General features: G+C 36.3%; 1 pseudogene; it reads left to right on the forward strand.

Moving 5' to 3' along the window:
- The first annotated feature begins 15,875 nt into the window (after positions 1–15,875).
- LOC120616725 (uncharacterized) lies at positions 15,876–15,994 on the forward strand (annotated as a pseudogene).
- The last annotated feature ends 1,259 nt before the right edge of the window (positions 15,995–17,253 follow it).

The following is a 17,253-nucleotide window of genomic DNA, read 5'->3' on the forward strand; positions in this document are numbered from 1 at the left end:
TTAATTTTTGATTCAATCTGCAATTCTGAGCCTTTATATTGGTGAGTTCAGTCTTTTTATATTTAGGATGATTACTAAAATATAAGGTCTTCTTATAGCCATTTTATCTTTTGCTTTTTGGTAGCTTGGTGTTTCTATTGCTTCCTTGTACTTCTGTTTCTGTTTTCTTATTTTGGTTGGCTTTTGTGGGTTTTTCCTCTGGTCCCTCTTGTTTTATGTTATATACTTCAGTTCTGAATCTTTGGCTTGTGGTTACCATTATGAATATGTAAAAGATAGTTATATATATATACACTTGTCCATTTTCTTCTGTGCGTATCTTATCTCCATTCCCCTTTGCGAATTTGGATCTTTGAATCCTCCCCTTTTTAGTCATTGTTATCTCAATTTGTTCCTATGTATGCTGAACATTCATTACTATCTTGCTATAGCAAATCTCTTCTTGTTTAAGCTTATAATATACTGTTCTTAATAATAGTTGCACTATTCTGCTTTTATCTTCCTGCTAGTTCTTGTTCTCTTAGATATGTATTTTTTTCTTATTTAGTTTTAGGTAAGTTGACCCCTTTCACTATTTCCTGTAATGCAGGTCTCATAGTGGAGAATTCCCTCAATTTTTGTATGTCTGGAAAAGTCTTTATTTCTCTGCCATCCCCGCTTCTCTGCTTTCTTCTCTGATGACTGGGCACTGCTGCCAGCCATGTGGAACTCACAGCTCTCCCAGGCAGGGAACTTGCTGCTTCTTCTTCCCTCTCTGTTCCTCCTACAGGGAACTCTGACTGTGAGAGGCAGCTTCTTTGTTTCTCCCAGTCTGTCACCTGGGGTTCTGACCTTTGGTAGCTTTTATGTGCAGATCCCACGCTCGGACATGCTGATGTGCAGTTTGGGTGTTCTTTGTTGAGTTTTACATGTTCAGCTTATTGTTGTTTCAAGGGGAGAGATCTGGGGAAGTTTCTTACTCTGCCATGTTTCTGACATCACTCCAGTTTTATTTCTGTGTATATTAAACGGCCTATTGAGTTTTTTGCAACTCGTTGAGTTTTTTTTAAATTGTGATCTTAAATTCTGTCATTTAAATCATGTATTTCTGTATCTTTAAGTATTTTCTGGAAGGTTTTTATTTTCTCTCTGAGTTTCCTTGTTACCTTAGTTGTTCATGGTATTTGATGAATTATTTCTTCACCTAGACATTTATGGGAATGAACTCTGCATTAAAAAAAAAAAACTGTTATTATTAAGATTATTCCCTTGTTAGCAGTTTGATAAGAAGATTTTAAGATTTCTTTTGATTTCCAGTAGTGGCTCACAAGCCTCCTGCACTCTTCATGCCTCCCGGATCTCTGTGAGGCAAAAAAATAAAATACCCTTTATTCCCCGGGGAAATACGTGTCTCCTTTGTGACAACGTTGCGTTGGTCCCAGGCCTCCACCCTTCTGGGAGAGCATTGTGGGCAATGGAGTTTTGAGCTCCTGTAGAGCCTTTGATATCCTAGTGCTGTCCCAGCAGCCAGAAGCAGTATTGTATTGCCTGAGGTGACCCAGGTGCCTCTGTCATGATCAACCTCGATGGATGGGAGTGGGTTGGGTTGGGAGAGGCTGCCAGTCTGCCTATGATGTTTTTCCTCCTAGTAATGGTGACTACCAGGCCTAAGCAGCCTCATCTCTGTATCTCTACCCCTGTTTCTGGGAGAAGCCACAGTATGCATCTGACACTCAGAAGCTGTCTCCTTAGTACCCAGGGCTGCGGATTCCCTGCTTTGTAGTCCAACACTCATTGTGTTTTTTTTCCTGAGACTTGTTTCTTACTCTGGGAGGGTGTGGGTAAGTTGGCAGGCTCTGTGACTCTGCTTTCTGCCTGGCAATGTTGGCTGCTAGACTATAGCTGTCACACTCCTGTGTTCCATGTTTGCTCTGATCACTAGGTTTTGCTATAATATATGCTGATCACTCTAACAGGAATGCTCAGGGATACAGAGAGTACACACTGAATTCTGATTCCTCCCATCTCTCAGGGTTCCACAGGAACCTCTGGGTTGCCTCCGGGCACCCATCTCCACTCCTCTCCCTTCTCTCTTCCCTTGCTTGCCTGATTCACCCACTTTCAGATATTCTGATGTACAGATCTTTCAGACATGTTTCTATATTAGGCTGGGAATCTTCCATTGGGTTTTAGCTGTTCAACTTGTGGCCTCAAGAGGAAAAATCAAGGAGAACCATCCCACTGCAATGCTTCTGACGTAACTCCTGCTAATATTTTAAAAGAGTTTTTGCATCGACATTCGCTAAGAACATTTTGTATTATGTTCTTAGTGTATTGTTTTTGCCTAGTTTTATTTTCAATGTAATATTAATCTCAAAGAATGAGTTAAAAAGGATTCTGTTCTCTTCTTGAAGAAATTGTGTTGAACTGGACTATTTCACTTTAAAGATTTGGACAAGTTCTCCAGTAAAATTATCTGGGGTTGAAGATTTATTTTTCAGGAGTTTTAATTACAAACTTAATTTCCTTAATTGTAACAGGGCTACTAAAATTATTTATTTTATATTTGGAGAGTTGTGGAAGTTTAAACTTTTAAAAATTTATTTATTATTAAATTGATTTGGGTGACTTTAAAGGAGTTAAGGAACTTCATCTAAGTTGTCAAATATTTACAGTTATGTGTAGTAGTGTGAAGACCTGACGATGAGCTTTTTAATTGTAATGTAAGTCACTGCCTTTAAAATTTAGATTGTCTAAGTATCCATTTCAAGGATAGTTACTTCAAATAAGTACATTAACAGTCACACAATTAGTTAAAGAGCCAGGCTGCCTAGGAAGTCTCCATTTTAGAAAGCCTCAGGTAATCCAGATAACTGACCAACTGAGTGACCTTGCTTTCCCCTTCTCACACTATAATTCTCACACTCATATTTTAAATTCACCAATAAAGAATAAACCCACAAAACCCAACCTTGACACCAATAAAGGCTGAACCCCAGGTCTTCACTCTTTCTCTATGATCTCACTGTGTGGCTCCAAGCACACTGTGTACACTCTATGGCCTGTGAGTAATAAACCTTGGTTTTTCAAAGTTCCCTGATTTTTGCTGAGGTGCATCTTGAAATCATAGGAGGAATCATAAAGGCTAGTCTTGCTACAACAGACTTTTGTCAGGGAAATGTCTGTCCAGGCTCACAACAAATATCATGAGCCCAGGTAAGTGCCCTCAGGTATTTCTAGCTGACAACATCTAGAGGTAGACTGAGACCTGCACAAAACAATTGGTGTAGTTGGCAAGATTATATGATTATCCTTCCATTTAATAGAAAGGAATACTCTTTTGCTGCAACTAGCTTATTAACTGGCTAACCCAAGTGGGTATTATTGTCTGGGAAGGAAGCAGTGCTTGCTAGAGGTCTGTCACACTGCTCTGTGGTTATGTACATTGCCTATGCTATGTATTGCTTGCAGTATTAGCTGCCATAATAATTCAACATTCTTCCCAGTGTGGTGTGATCAAGGCCATATGGTCTAATGAGACAATTAGACCACTAATTATAAAGGTCTTAATTGACTATTAGTGTATATGAGGTTCCTCCATGCCATGAGGCTAAGGAGAGCTAAAAGGGTGGCCTAAATTACCAGGCTATTGTCACCACCCCAAGAGAGGCTGTGGACTAAAGACATGAGAAAGTATATTCTAGTAGGTAAGGAGGAGGAGTCCCTTCATCTGCATCCACTGAGTTGATGGGTTGTGCCATAACCACATGCCCTAACCTGGATGAGTGAAGTAGCCTTGCAATAGAAAACCACTAAGAGGAATGCAGCAGAAACTTGTGGAGTCTGCTTCGCTGCTTCATTTGTTGCTGTCACACTTTGTCCTTGGAATCAATGAATTATTGAGGGTCCAATCTCTGGTACATTGTTATTAAAAAGTGATGAAAAAAATGTAAGAACCCTGAACACCAGGGGCTCATGCTTCCTAATAACCCCAAAGAGCTATACTAGTTCTTTGATAAATGCAAACCCCTATGGAAGCTTCCTGGGCCTTACTTAGTGCCATGGCATACACTCCCGAGGCCTAGAGGCTTTCCCCAAAAACCTTGTGTGTATCCAGCTAGTTAAGGAAGACTCTAAACCTGGTGAGGTCTCAACTGTTATAAAGAGAGCTAACAGGTACATCCACAGATTTTTCTGGTGATGACACCTAAGGTTAAGGTAATGGAAAAAAAAATCAAGAAGAGACTGGTATCAGAAACTGTACCATTACTAAAATGTAAGCCTTTATTAAAGATTTTGTGCAACAGGAAGGAGAGAACAAAGTCAATTGGCTATTGTAGGTTTTGCAATAAGCTCTGATTGTCACTCATGGATGCTGAAATAAATCAACTGGTTAGTATCTCTTCAGACCCTAAAATCCATAACCTTCTCAAAGATCTAAATGGGCTATATACTCATTTCCTTTAGGATCCCACAGACTATTAGCCCCCTTGGTTTTCTCCTGAAAGGGATAGAACTAAAACACATGCCTTATGGGGCATTCCTGACATCAAAGGAAAACTGACAGGATTATTGAGGCCTCTAGTGAGGATGAAGAGAGAGGAGGGAAGGCAAAGGCCCCTACAGTCACCATTATCTGTTCCAGGACCCTCCCTCTCCTTACTTGCATATTTATTGCCTAGCTTCCTGCCCATCCTTCCATCATGGCAATCACTGCTAAGGCTCACAGTCAGCGAACAACATTACATGAGGCCCATCTCCTGTTGTGCAAAACTGGCATGGTCCAATGGGTTTGCCACTCTATGACCATAGTGACTCAAATGACTTCTTCATTTCTAACTCTGAAGAAACCTTATTTGACCCTGAGTCTAGAGAATTGTTTTTACAGGGCTCTCTCCCTAATTATAAGGTGGCACTACTACACTTTTATTGGGATTGCCAGAATTGTTTAAAAGGCACTGGAGGACATTGACATGGTTGCTAGGCATGGAGGAGATTCCCATATGCTCAAATACTGAAGACTCATGCCCCTCTGCTCCGCTGCCTCAGAAAGGCACCACTCTAACAAATTCCCTCAATTATAAATGGGCGCCCTTCCTCCCCAACAAACTTTAGACCTAATTTTGCTCCCTATGGAAACATACAAGTAAAACTTTACTGAATTTATGAAAACTCGGGGTTTCTGGCCACTTAATCTCTGGATAGCCAGTGTCTTAACTCCAAGCCCTGAACTAGCTTCCTCCAAGCTACAGCTTCCTTCTATCATCCATTCTCCTGTAACAGGCTGCCTTCTGACTCCCCTGATCCTGAAGCAGCCCTTGTCACTCCCTCTGACCCCTTTGCTAACCTCTAGGACTTGTAGCTACCCAGGGCTTGTCCTATCTCCTAGAGAAAATCATTTCCATACCACTCTGGTGATCCATTAGGGCAAGAAAAATGCACTGTCATTTTTGGCCCTATTCAGTGCTGGAGCCTAAGTCATTGTCATTCCAGGTAATTCCTCTAAAATCTCTCTACTTACAGGGCATTTTCAGTAAAACAAATAACATTGTACAACCAATTCAGAAATAACTATTGAGACAATCCATTTCAAATGGCTTCTTCTGGTGGTGGACCCCTGGCTCTTTCTTTTTCTATTATAGGCATGATTGCATGGACATGACACAATGCCACATGGAACAAAGTGAAGTTTTTGGCCTCCCTGGTGGAACTTGCCAAATGAATGCCAATGATTCTTCCTTCTGGTCAAAATGGTAAATGTCTATTATTTAGCACTAACTTGTCCCTCATACTCAGACAGGTACAACACATACTAGGTCTCTTGATGTTCTGGAGGCAACATATCCCTTATCGCTAATTCTTTTTTTATTATTTGAGTACAATTGGTATACAATATTATATTACTGTCAGGTGTACAATATAGTAATTCAACATTTTTATACTTTACAAAATAATCACCACATAAAGTCTAGTAATCATCTGTCACCATGCAAACTTATTACAGTTTTATTGACCCTATTTTTGTTCACCTTTCTCACCAATCCTCACCCCACGCTCTCCCCTCTGGAAACCATCAGTTTGATCTCTGTTTCTATGAGTCTGTTTTTGTTTTGTTTAATTTGCCTCCCTTTTAAAAGATTCTACATATAAGTAAAACCATATGGTATTTGTCTTTGTCTGACTTTTTATGCAGTGCAGTACTGTCTAGGTTTACTGATATTGTCACAAATAGCAAGATTTCTTTCTTTTTTATTGCTGAATAATATTCCATTGAATGTGTGTGTGTGCGTGTGTGTATCACATCTTTTTTAACCATTTATCTATTAACGAACAATTGTTCGTTATATTGTTTCCATATCTTGGCTATTATAAATAATACTGCAATAAGCATATATACTTTTGAATTACTGTTTCTTCTTTGTATAAAATCCCAGAAGTGGAATTACCAAAACACTTATGGTAGTTTTTTTTTTTTTTCAGTTTTTTGAGGAACCTCCATACTGTTTTTCTTAGTGGCTACAGCAGTTCTGCATACCCACAAGGGTTCTTTTTAATCCAAATTATTGCCAACACATGTTTTTTGTTGACGTTTTGAAAATAGCCATTTTACTGGTGTGAGTGATTTCTCATTGTAGTTTTGATTTGCATTTTATGATGATTAGCAATGAGCATCTCTTCTTATGTCTGTTGGCCATTTCTATGTCTTCTTTGGAGATATGTCTCTTCATGTCTTCTGCTTATTTTTTGATCATTTTGTTTATTATTTTGTTATTGAGTGGTATGAGTTTCTTATATATTTTGGATATCAACCTCTTATCATATATATCATTTGTGAATATATTCTCCCATTTAGTAGGTTGTCTTTCTGTTTTATTGATGGTAAACTTTGTTGTGCAGAAGACTTTTAGTTGCTTATTTTTGCTTTTGTTTCCCTTGCTCAAGGGGACCTATCCACAAGATTGATGTAAAATTGTTTACCATCTATGTTCTCTTCCAGGATTTTTATAGTTTTAGGTTTTACAGTTGAGTCTTCAATCTATTTTGATTTTATTTTTTATGTGGTATAAGATACTGGTTCAGTTTTATTTTAGTTTGTATGTATCTGTCCGTATTTCCCAACTCCACATGTTGAAGAGATTGTCATTTCTCCATTGTATATTCTTTCTCCTTTGTCATAGGTTAGTTGACTATATCAGCAAGAATTTATTTTTTGGATACTCTCTTGTGTTCCATTGATCGATGTGTCTGTTTATGTGCCAGTATCATAATGTTTTGATTATTATAGTTTGTAGTATAACTTAATATCAAGTGGTGTGATACCTTCTACCTTGTTCTTTTTCTATGTTGCTTTGGCTAGTCAGGATCTTTTGTGATTTTATATAAATTTTAGGATTTTTTTTTTTAGGGAAAATGTGGATGCTTTGTTTATTAGCTTGAGAAGATAGGGTTGTAACTGCTATATCCAGACCAAAGGTAACCTGACACAGTTAATTGTACTTAGATAACAGAGAAGGTATACATTAATTTAGAGAAACGTAACTAATCTCTAATAATAAGGTGACAGAAGAAGACATTTGCCCTCCTTCAAGAGATAGCCCAGATTATTTGACTCTCAGAGCAGTCTAAATGGAATGATTAGGGTAGCGACTGAGATGTTATACCCAAAGTCTCAAATGGATAGAAAATAGCCTGTTTTTCCAGATTTCCTTTTATACATACCTTAAGTTATCAGTATTTTTAAAAAATTTTTTTAAAATTTATTTATTTAAATTAGTTTCAAGTATACAGTACATTGGTTAGACATCTATAGTTCATAAAACAATCCCCCCAATTGCTTCCTCCCTCTTCTAGGTCTGAAGAGAATGCCATTTTTTTTTGATAGCTATTGCATTCAATTTGTAGGTCGCTTTGGGTAATATAGTCATTTAATGATATTAATCCTTCTAACTCATGAGCATAGCATATTATTCTCTTTATTTGTGTCCTCTTTGCTTTTTTTTTCAATGTCTTATAGGTTTCAGAGTACTTGTCTTACACTTCCTTGATTAAATTTATTTCTAGTTTTTAAATTATTTTTGATGCAGTTGAAAATGGGATTGTTTTCTTAATTTCTTCTTCTGATTGGTCATTACTAGTGTATAGAACATGACAGATTTCTGTATATTAATTTTGTATTTTGCCACTACTGAATTTGTTTATTAATTCTATTGATTCTAGATGAATTCTTTAAGTTTTTTTTTATATACAGTATTATGCCATCTGAAAATAGTGACAATTTTACTTCTTTTCAATTTGGATGACTTTTATTTCTTTTTATTGTCTGATTGCTGTGACTAGCTCTTCCAATGTTATATTTAGTAATAGTGGTGAAACTGGGCAACCTCGTCTTGTTCCTGATGAAAGCTTTTTGCTAGTGTGTATGATGTTATCTGTGGGCTTGTCATGTATAGCCTTTATCCTGTTGAGGTAAGTTTATTCTATACCACTTTGCTGAGATTTTTTTTTTTATCATAAATGGATTTTAAATTTTGTCACATGTGTTTTCTAAATCCATTGAGGTGATCATATGAATTTTATCCTTGGTTTTCTTGATGCGATGAATCACATTAATTGTTTTACAGATATTGAACCACCCTTGCATGTCTGGTACAGATCCCACTTGGTTATGGTACATAATCCAATTAATGTATTTGCTAATATTTTGTTGAGGATTTTTGCATCTTTGTTTATCAGAGAAATTGGTCTGTAATTCTTTATTTTTTAGTACTTTCTTCTGGTATTGGTATTGGGGTAATTCTGACCTCATATAATGACTTTGGAAGCATTCGTTCCTCTTCACTTTTTTGTGATAGTTTGAGAAAGATAGATATTAATTTTTCTAAAATGTTTGGTGAAGCTGTTCTGATGTTGGTTTTTGTTTATTGGGTGATTTTTATAAATTACTGCTTCAATGTTATTGATAGTAATTGATCTTTTCAGATTTTTTGTTTCTTCCTAGTTTAGTCTCGAAAGGCTGTATGTTTCCAGAAATTTATCCATTTCTTTTCTAGATTGTCCAAATTGTTTGTATGTAATTGTTTATAGTATTCTTTAATCACCTTTTGTATCTTGTTAGTTGTAGCCTCTCTTCTTTCATTTCTGATTTTATTTATTTGGGCTCTCTTTTTTCTGATGAGTTTAGCTAGAGGTTTCTCAATTTTATTATTCTTTCAAAGAACCAACTCTTAGTTTTACTGATATTTTCTATTGTTTTTCTAATCTCTATTTCATTTATTTCCACTGATGTTTATTATTTCCTTTCTTATACTTACTTTGGTTTTTGTTTGTTCTTTTTTCTAGTTTGTCTAGGTGTAAAGTTAGATTGCTCCTTTGGGATTTTTCCTGCTTTGTGAGGTAGGCTTTTATAGCTATAATTGTTCTTACAGCAGCTTTGCTGCATCTCACATTTTATAAAGTTGTGTTTTCATCTTCATTTATCTCAAGGTAGTTTTTGATTTTCTCTTCGATCCATTGGTTGTTTAGTAACGTATTGTTTAATCACCATGTATTTGTGTTTTTTTTTTTCCAGTTTTCTTCTAGGTGATTTCTAGTTTTATGCCATTGTGATTAGAAAATATACTTGATATAATCTCAATCTTTTGAATTTATTGAGGTTTGTTTTGTGCAGGAAACTATGCCATGTGAACATGAGAAAAATGTGTAATTTGCAGCTTTAAAAATGTCTATTATGTATATCTCATCTAATTGGTCATTTGAGAACAATTTTTCCTCATTATCTGTTAGAATAATCTATCCATTAAGAGGAGTGATAAAGCCCCCAAGTATTATTAGATTATTGTTGATTTCTCTCATTATGTTTATTAATATTTGTTTTAGATACTTGGGTGCTCCTGTGCTGGGTGTGTAGATATTTACAATTGTTATATCCTCTTTGTGGATTGACCCCTTTATCATTATGTAATGTCCTTCCAAGTTTCTTTTTAGAGTTTTATTTTGTTTTTGTTTTAAAGACTATTTTGTCTGATGTGAGTTTTGCTACTCTAGCTTTATTTTTACTTCTATTTGTATGGAATATCTTTTCCATCCCTCCATTTTCAGTCTCTGTGTGTCTTTCAATTTAAAGTGAGTCTCTTATGGGCAGCATATAAATAGGTCTTTTTTTTTTTAAACCCATTCTGCAACCCTGTTTTTTGATTGAGACATTTAGTGAATTTACATATAGAATACTTATTGATAAATATGTGCTTATTGCCATTTTGTCGTTTTTTGGTTCTTATGTGGTTCCCTCTTCTTCTTTTCTTGATCTCTTTCCTTTTGTTACTCTGGTATTCTTTAGTGTTTTTATTGAGTTCCTTTATTTTTATTTATTTATTATTATTATTATTATTTTATTTTATTTTATTTTTTTTTTAGATGAAGCAACCCTTGATTGACCTCACAGATTGCAAGGACCTTGTCAGGCTCACGATCCCTTATTTTATTATTTTATTATTTTATGCCACCTGGCTTTCCTAGGTGGTCTCCCATCCAAGTGTTAACCAGCCCCGACTCTGCTTAGCTTCCGAGATCATATGGGATTGGGCTTGTTCAAGGTAGCATGGCTGTAGACTATTTTCATTTTTTGAATATTATTTGCACTTTTAAGTTTGTCATTGCAATGAGGTTCCTATATACCCATTTTTATCTATAACAATCTGATTTTAAGCTGATAGGTATTTAAGTTCAAACACATTCTAAAAACACTACATTTTTATCCCCCTCCACTCTTTATGTTGTTGATGTTTTGTTTTATATCATTTGATTTTATGTGTCTTGTGACTGTTTCTTATGGTTATAGTTAATTTCACTACTTTTGTCTTTTAACCTTCATGTTCACTTTTTAATGGGTTGATTCACTGTGTTTATTATATACTTGCCTTTATCAATTAGATTTTTTTCTTTCCTGTATTTTCTTATTCCTGGTGATGACCTTTTTTTCCTGTATAAATAAGATCATTTAACATTTATTTTAAAGCCAGTTTAGTGGTGGTGAACTCTTTTAGTTTTCACTTGTCTGAGAAACTCTTTATCTCTCTTTAAATTATGAATAATAAACTTGATGAGTATAGTGTTCTAGGTTTTAGGTGTCCTTCCTTCAGCATATAAACTATTTCTTGCCACTCCCTTCTGGCCTGTAAAATTGCTGCTGAGAAATCAGCTGACAATTTTATGAGGTTTCCCTTATGTGACTTGTTGGCTCCTTCTTGCTGCCTTCAAGATTGTCTCCTTATTCCTAATTTTTGCCATTTTAACTACAATATGTCTTAGTGTGGGTCACTTTGGGTTCTTCTTGCTTGGAACTCTCTGTGCTTCCTAGACCTAGGTGTTTGGTTCCTTCCCTAGATTAGAATAGTTGTCAGCCATTATTTCCTCAAATATACTTTCTGTGTCTTTCTCTCTCTTCTGCTAGAATCATGATAATGTGCATATTAGAGTGCTTGATGCTATCCCAGAGGTCTCTTATACTATCCTCATTTAAAATTTTTGGTTCTTATCAAGGTAATAGAGTAAGAAAATGCTGTGCTCACATTTTACCATGATCAGATTAAAATTACAACTAAATTATAGAATATTCAACCTGGAGAACCACCTGAAGACTAGCTGAACATAACTCCTATAACTAAGGATATAAAGAAGAGGTCACATCAAGATTGGTAGGAGGGATGGAAATGTGAAACGAGTGGGAGTTGAAAATCAGGAGGAATATTTTGGCTGTGAAGTGGAGTGAGGGGCCTTTGCTCCACACTAGGGTTTCCCAGCCCAGGGTTCACTGCCAGGAAGAGCAGTCTTCACAAAATTTGCCTGTGAAAATCAGCAGGGATTCCAACCATCCTAGTGAAATAGAGGCTCCTAAAAACCCAGATGTCTTCTTAAAGGGCTCAGCACAGACTCACCTGCTCTTAGTACTCATCTTGGGCTCTGGTGGAGGGACAGCAGCTTGGGAGATGCCAGAGATATAAAGAAAAAGACTGAGTTTTGTGGGTTTGGGGCAAAGGCTAGAAGACAAGGCCACTATTGTCTCTTTGTTGAGCCCTCCTCCTGTGCTGCCTATAGGCAGGCACCATTATGGCTGTGTTGAGCCTTTCACCTATATGGCAAAATCTGATTCTGCTTTATCTTGATAAACTTTGCTTGATCGATCTTGTTGAATCACTGAGACTCTGGGCCACATTGCTGGAGGCATTTTCATGGATAGGCAAAGAGCCCCACCCCACACACTCAGCAGCCTTAAGCAGCAATAAAAAAGCCTTGGCTCCTATGCCTCTAGAGTAATGCTTGGTAGAAGGCAACCAGCCCCAGTCCAAGCTGCAGCATTTTTTTGAACAAATCTCAGTGGTCTGCAGGCCTGAGATGTGCAGTGGTTGGCCTCAGTGTGATCTAAAAATTCTGTAAGTGGCCACAGGCTCAGCACTGTCACCAAATCTGAATCTGCACTAACTTGGGAAACACAGATTATTCTATCTTGGTGACTCTTTGGGACACCACCTCAACTAGCTTGCGTACTGCCTGAAGATCCTTCAACTGCTGAGACTTGTGGATAGCTAGCAAGCAGCCTCAAGCCTTGGGGTACCCTCAGCCTTTTGCTGGCTGCCCCAGGTGCAGTACTGGTGACAGCTGGCCTTGGTTTGCAGCATGGCTTCTCTCACATGCCTACAGGTACAGTACAGGCAGCAATCAATCATAACATTGCAGCTCCTACCAGGAAACCCCTGGGTGGTCACAGACAGAGACTAATCTTGGCTTATCTGGAAGCCCTTCCTAAGGGAACACAGAATCAACATGCCCAAAGGCTGGTGTCAGACAACAGACCGCCACCTGATTAGCCCACAAGTGGCACATCTGAACAGTGGTCTCAACAGGCCCATGAGCATGCTCGGGCAAATATCACTCTGTGGGGTCAGCCTCCGCCACAGAAACTTATGTAATGTGGGCATAGCCAGTTTTCACTACCAGTCAGCATGAAAATTAATCTCAACCACTGACATGCCAACAGCAATCAAGGCTCAACTATAATAGAGGGGCACATGCACTCACACAAGGGACAATTCTAGAGTACTTGGCATAAGTAATCAGAGAGACTGCACTACTGGACCACACAGGGTACCTCCTACATAAATGCAGAGAGTCTTGATGAAGATGAACCCAAAAAGGCCCACACCAAGACATATCATAGTTAAAATTCCAAAAGTTAAAAACAAAAAGAGAACCTTAAAAGCAGCAAGAGAGGCTGTTATTTACCTACAAGGGAGCTCACATAAGACTGTCAGCTGATTTCTCAACAGAAACTGCAGGCCAGAAGAGATTGGCAAGAAATATTCAAAGTGATGAAAGGTAAGGACCCGCAACCAAGACAACTCTTCACAGCAAGGCTATTGATGAAAATTAAAAGTGATATAAAGAGCTTTCTGGACAGGAAAAAGCTAAAGAAATTCATCACCACCAAGACAGTATTACAAGAAATGTTAAAGGGACTTCTTTAAGAAGAAGAAAGGAATGAGCATGCAAAACACTTACAGAAAAAGATATATCCGATTTAGAGCAGGCTGTAATAAAAGCTGTGTTTTGGAAAGTTTATATTACATATCCACTTACTGTGTTTTAATATAGAATTGAAGGAATACAGAATACAATATAATCTTCTAGATTCTTTTATATAGCTCCTTTATATTTTGTGTATGATTCAAAATGGATTAACTTCTGCTGTATGTAGCTCCTGGTAGAGAAGTTAATGTAAGGCCACAAACATTGGTCTTACACAATGTTGGTCTCAAACGTTAAAGTAAAAATACATGTATATATTTGACTAAAATAAAGGGCATCCTCCCCTCAAAAAAGAAGAAGAAATGGATGAGGGAAGAACATAAATATGAATTTATAAAATGACATTAACTATGTACTTATTAATTATCACTTTAAATTTTAATGGATTAATTGCGCCATTCAAAAGACATAAGGTAGCCGAAGGATAAGAAAACAAGACCAATACATATGCTATCTAGGAGAGACCCACTTTAGATCGAAAAACACACACAGACTGAAAGTAACGGGATGGGAAAAGATATTTAATGCAAACGAAAATGAAAAAAGCTTGAGTATCAATACTTCTATCAGACAAAATAACTTTAAAACAAAGGCCATAGTAAGAGACAAAGAAGAACATTAAATAATGATAAAGGGATCAATTCAACAAGAGGATATAACCCAAGTAAAAATTTATGCACCCAACATAGGAGCACCTAAATATATAAAGCAAATATTGACTGACATAAAGAGAGAGATCAATAGTAATACATTTACAATAGGGGAGTTTAACCCTTCATTGAGACCACTGGATAGATTTTCCAGACAGAAAATCAGCAAGGAAACAGCAGGCTTAAATAAAACACCAAATCTTATGAATTTAACTGATATTTTTAGAGCATTTCACCCTAAAGCAGCAGAATATACATTCTCAAATACACATAAAACATTTTCCAAGATATACTATGTGTTAGGCCACAAAACAAGTTTCAATAAATTTAAGAAGATTGAAATATCAAGCATCTTCCCTGACCACAATGATATAAAGTTAGAAACCAATGACAAGAAAAGAAACCTGAAAAACATATAAACATGGAGGCTAAATAACACACTACTAAACAATGATGGATTAACAATGAGATCAAGAACAAAATCAAAAGCTACTTTGAGAAGAATGAAAATGAAACCATGATGACCCCAAATCTATGGGACACAGTAAAAGCAGTCTTAAGAAGGAAATCCATAGCAATACAGTCAGACCTTAATAAAAAAGAAATATCTCTAATAAACAATCTACGCTTATACTTAAAAAAAAAAAAAACTAGAAAAAGGACAACAATCACAGCCCAAAGTGAGTAGAAGGACTAAAATGATAGAGATCAGAACAGAAATAAACAAGTAGAGTCTAAAAAATACAAAAAATTAATGAAACCAAGCATCGGTCCTTGAAATATTAAGAAAATTGATAAACCTTTAACTAGACTCATCTAGAAAAAAAGAGAGAGGACCTCAAATAAGAAATGAAAGACAGATGTATAGATCAATAGAACAGAATAGAGAGCTCAGAAATAAATACACATCTATATGGTCATTTAATCTATGACATAGGAAGAAAAATATACAATGGGATAAAGACAGTCTATTCGATAAACAGTTTTGGGAAAACTGGACAGATACATGCCAAAGGAAAAAAAAAAAGAAGCCAAACCATCTTCTTATACCATATACAAAAATAAAATAAAAATGGATTAAAGACATAAATGTGAGATCTGAAACTATACAAATCTTAGAAAAAAACGTAGGCAGTAAACTCTCTGACATTGCTCTTAGTAATTTTTTTTGAATATGTCTCTTTAGACAAGAATAATGAAAGAAAAAATAAGCAAATGGGACTACATCAAACTAAAGAAATTTTGAAGTAAATTAATCCATCAACAAAACAAAAAAGCAACCTACTAAATGGGAGAAGATATTTGCCAATAATACATCCAATAGGGACTTAATAATCAAAGTAAATAAGAAATTCATTCAACTTAACGCTAAAAAGAAATTCAGTTAAAAAGTGTGTAAAGGGCTTGAAATCACATTTCTCCAATAGATGGCCAATAGACATTAAAAGATGCTCAATTTCACTAATGATAAGAGAAATGCAAATTAAAACCACAATGAGATATCACCTCATACCTGCCAGAAAGGCTGCTATCAATAAATCAACAAACAACAAGTGTTGTCAAGGATGTGGAGAAAAGGCAACTCTCACGCACTTTTGGTGGGATTGCAAATTGGTACAGCATTATGGAAAACAGTATGGAGGTTCCTCAAAAAATTAAAAATAGCTCTATGGCCATGCTACCCTGAATAAGCCTGATCCCGTCTGAATTCAGAAGCTAAGCAGAGTCAGGCCTGGTTAGTACTTGGCTAGGAGACCACCTAGGAAGACCAGGTGCTGTAGGCGTATAAAATAAAAAGTAAGAGATTGTAAGCTGACAAGGTCCTTGCAATCTATGAGGTCAACCAAGGATTGTCTCTCCTAAAGAAAAAAAAAAATTAAATATAGAACTACCTACGACTTAGCAATTCCACTTCTTGGTTTTATCCAAAGAAATTCAAAATTATTTCAAAAACAAATGTGCACTTTTATGCTCATTACAGCATTATTTACAATAGCCAAGTTGTAGAAGAAACCTAGGTACCCATCAATAGATATCTGGATAAAAAAGAAGCAGTACATATATATGATGGAATATTACTTAGCCATAGAAAGAATTAAATCTTACCATTTGTGGCAACATGGATGGACCGAGAGGGTGTTATGCAAAGTGAAATAAGAGACAGAGATAGACAAATACAATATAAATTCACATATATGTGGAACTAAAAAATAAAATAAATGGACAAGCAAAGTAGAAAAAATTCTTAGATACAGAGAACAAATTGATAGGTGGAGGTTAGAGCTAGGTAAAAAAGGGAAAGGATTAAGAAGTACAAATTAGTAGTTACAAAATAGACATGGGGATGTAAAGTACAGTGTAGAGAATATAGTCAATAATATTGTAATAACTACGTATGGTGCCAGGTTGGGCACTAGATTTATATGGGTGATCACTTTGTAAGTTATATAAATGTCTAATCATTATGTCACACACCTAAAACTATTATAATACTTTATATCAACTGTAATTAAAAATTCAAAAAAAAATACCAATTATAAGTAAATGATGGAGAGCAGGTGATAAAGGGAAGATGTCAGAAAAGATAGCAAAATGTATGCGTCTCTCCACCTAGACCACAGTAACAGTGGAAGAATCATCTGATATGTATTAGAAATCTATATCAATGAGAGGCTGGAAGCTTCTGGTGAAGACTTGAACACCAAATTGCAGTTAGTTTTAGTCATTGTCAACACCTAGCACAATAGTAGTTACCCAGCCCTCAACCCTCAGCCCACTTGGCAGTCAGCTGTGCACTTTCTTGGAGCAGCCTGCATATAACTTGTGAGAGCTGGAGTAGGTAATAAATACTCTGTTGGTCAAATATCAGGTATCTCTGCTACCTTAGATCATGAAGTGCAGATACAAAGGTAAACAACAATTGTTACAAACTGGAATGCCAATGATGAAGCCCCTCAACCTCTGGCTGCAGTAACTTTTAAGAAATTTAAGTGGCTGATATCTTTTTTCTCCTCCTCTTATTTTGTGTCTTGTAGAGTCACGG

This window comes from Pteropus medius, unplaced genomic scaffold, assembly GCF_902729225.1.
Source record: "Pteropus medius unplaced genomic scaffold, Ma_sr-lr_union100, whole genome shotgun sequence".
Lineage (NCBI taxonomy): Eukaryota > Metazoa > Chordata > Mammalia > Chiroptera > Pteropodidae > Pteropus > Pteropus medius.